Source organism: Patiria miniata, unplaced genomic scaffold (assembly GCF_015706575.1).
Source record: "Patiria miniata isolate m_02_andy unplaced genomic scaffold, ASM1570657v1 HiC_scaffold_25, whole genome shotgun sequence".
Taxonomy (NCBI): domain Eukaryota; kingdom Metazoa; phylum Echinodermata; class Asteroidea; order Valvatida; family Asterinidae; genus Patiria; species Patiria miniata.
Window position 1 is genome coordinate 206,060 of NW_024037064.1, and position 3,549 is coordinate 209,608.

Sequence of the window (3,549 nt, forward strand, 5' to 3'; positions counted from 1 at the left end):
TGTCGCGTTCTAAATCGTCTATAATCTCGATTACCTCATCGGTGACTCTGGGTAGTTCTGTCATGGAGATACTCTCAGGTTGTATCGATCGCAGTTGTTGACTTTGATTGTCACTGAGTGTCTTACGTTCGTAATGCGTAAAGCCTAATTCCTTTCTAATAAAATCTCTACCGTTTAAACCCATCTTTCTTACATTTAACTCTATAGTCCTCAGAGACAAGAATCTGTCTGGTTTTCTTTGATCCGTTAACCTTAGTAAGCCTTTACCAGTGTCATAAAATAAACCGTCTTTTTTGAGAATAAATTTTTCGTATCTCGGAGATATTGGTTTTTCGTATATGTTATAAGTATCGTAAAACTCATCAACGCGCCCATTAGTGACCATGCTTCTTCCTTGATCTAAAACGTCATCTATGTCGGTAGTGAGGATTGGTGGTGCAGGAGTATCAAAGTTGTCGTCCAGATTGGTCTCTGCTACATCATCGTCGTTATCATCTTCATTGTAATCGTTATCATCAACGGGGTCAAAGTCAAATCCTCCTTCAGCCATTTATTTAATAAACCTATTTAAATTATACCGTTTTCATTATACTGCCCGGTAGTATACCCTGGGCCACCAACCAATTTTGCGTGGCCAGAGCTCCACTTATAATACCCGTCAATTTACCCGCATCTTCTACGCTTAGTTTGCTTAAATCCGGCGCTTTCATTTTGAGTAGTTTATTTCCTACCATGGCGTATCCCATCGAAAGACCCGATATGACGGCTCCGTGATAAATCGTATTAGCTATTCCGTTGGTGTCAAAGTTACTCATCGTTTTTAATGTAACAATTTTTAAATTGCTGGTTTATTCCATGTCTAGCGTTTTGGGGGCGCTGGATGTAGTGGGTTGCGTGACTACCGGCACTGGCTGTACTACCTGCGCAGTTGCCTTACTTTTTAGTACCAGCAACCCCACTCCTATTATGGACGCTATAGCCCCCCACATCGCCCAAGAGTTGTAGTCTGGTGAGCTCGTAGCTTCGTCCGATGTTACGTCCATTTTTGCTAATTTTAATTTCATCTGTCTATTGTGCTCGGCTAACGCTTTACCCTGCTGAATTCGTTTAGGATTTTTAGTCTTGGTCACTCTCGTTACCGTCGGTGATGACGTTGTTTTTATCGGTTGGGGCGTCTCTGTCTCTGCTGGTTGAGCTGTGATCGCTGCTTGTTGATCTTCCATTTATTATATTAGGTTTATTAAATTTCAAATGTTTTGTTGTGATAATCGTAGCAACTAGGGGCGATATTAAAGTTCCGTACTTGTAACAAACGTCGCTCAACATACCAGCCATACTCGCGCTTATAATAGGATCGGAACTCAAGTCGTTGGTGAGTTCTTCTTCAGAATCTATAGTGACGTTATATCCTAAAACTTGTACGGGTGTAACCACAGCTAACACTCTCGAAAATAGACTTAAAGTGTATTTACCAACAGTTTGAACAATTTCATTTCCAAATTTAGTTTCGTACAGATGATACAGCTTTTCGAGTTCTTTACTGTCAAGAGCTTCGATATGTTTAACGGTGTATTCCTTTCCCAAGTACTTTCTAGAGTTTCCGGCTGCTACGACACCGCACAAACGATCTTTATGTTCTGCGTTGTGATCTTGTTCGTTCGTTAAAGTCAGTTTTAGGTCCTCCATTTAATTAGAAACGAATTTAATTTTGTTGTAGCTTTTGCAACTTTGTTACAAAGGCAAAGATATTCGTAGGTGTAAAACGATAGATTAAGCGATATGACGATAATAGCCAAAAACTGCAAATACTCAAATATTGCTATCATTTATTAACAACAAAATATAATTTTGTTGACGTTTGTTGATTAACAAATTGTAATACATGTATAGCTTGTTAAATAGGTTGCTACTCACCTAGTTATTAATTGTTACTAACCTAGTTATTAATTGTTACTCACCTAGTTATTAATTGTTACTCACCTAGTTATTAATTGTTACTCACCTAGCTACTCAAGTAGCTCGTAACTAACTGGAGGTTCGGTGTATACGACCAATTTACTATATTTCACATCTCTCAAACGTCGTTTTATATAATCTCGTTCTTCAATGGGTACGACGTCATTTTCGTCTAACGCTTGATCAAACGATGTTTTATCTTTGCAGTAAAATAAAGCCAACCAGGCCGTGTTTTCTCTATAATCTTTTAAAACGCTGTTTTCGCTGTCTTCCGCTAAACGCCATCTTGCTTAAAGCGCACGTCTTTTTACGATATTTAATCTCTTGTTCCGAAGAGCAATCGTCCAAGATAAACAGCGTGGCAACACCTTCGAATATTTTCCTGTAAAAATCGATCGCTTCGTTGAGCGTCATCTTGTACAATTCCGGATCGCAGAGGTATACCTCGGGATCTGCTTGAATCCACTTTCTTTCGATGTACGTTTTGTTTTTAAATATGGTAGGGCAAATGATGACTATCGCTTCAAATGTATTTTTATAGTCTGACTCTAACAGATCCAAAATCCATTTGGTTTTGCCCGAATTTGTTTTGCCGACGATTAAAGTGCAATGCGGTTGTGTCATTTTAACTTAACAGAGATTTAAAATTCCCGTCTTCCAAGTTCAATTGAGCATCCATGACCAAAAATACGTACATCGTGAGGTCACCTTGACTTTCGGCTTCTCTGTTAAATTGAATGTTGATGCCTCCTCCGTCTCCGAGTTTCCTACCAGATCCGTGAGCGGAGTTGTCGTCGTTACTTCTAAAATCGAGCCACAGACCGTACTTGTCTTTTAGGTAGTCTCCGAGGTCAAAACCCGTCAAATTTAAGTCTTTAGCTACTCCGCGCCCGCTTTCGGTATCGCTGTCTCCAAAGAACTTGCTAATTTCATTCCAGTGTTGATACTGAAACATGCCTTGACTGTAGAGTTGATTGGGTTTACCTTCTACGGTCACTGATGTTTTGGTTATTTTTGGATTGTAAAATCGCTGCGGATTTTTGACCGCGGGATCTTTAAACAAAAACAAAATACCCTTGAGACTCCTGATGGGTTGATTGACGCTGACGTTCCAAAGCGTGTCCGATTTGTTGACGGATCTAACTTCTAGCGAGTGGATTTTATCAAACAGATATTGCATTAACCCCTTGTGTTTATTTCTGATGGTGATAGCTAGGTCTCTGTTGGTCACCACTTCGTATTCGAGAGACAAGTCTGAGATAGAATACATCGCCGCCGTATCTGAACTGTTGACTACTTTTTCGTGATCGTTAAACTTTATCTCGTACGTCAGAGGTTGTTTTAAACCGCTGGGGTAAAAAGGGTGATGCGAAGTCAGTATGTCAATGTCTAGGGGAATACAATATCTGTTACCATAGGCATCCGCGATAGCCTGATCTTTACCGCTGTTGGCGCCCGCGTTAGCATCTCCAGCCCCAATTCTTAGTTTAGACACGTTTTCTTTTTCTATGCCCGAGTACGCCATGTTTCGAGTTGTCGAGCTGTTGATCCAATTGTCTTTAAAGTTGTGATACACGTCGGCGTGACGATAAC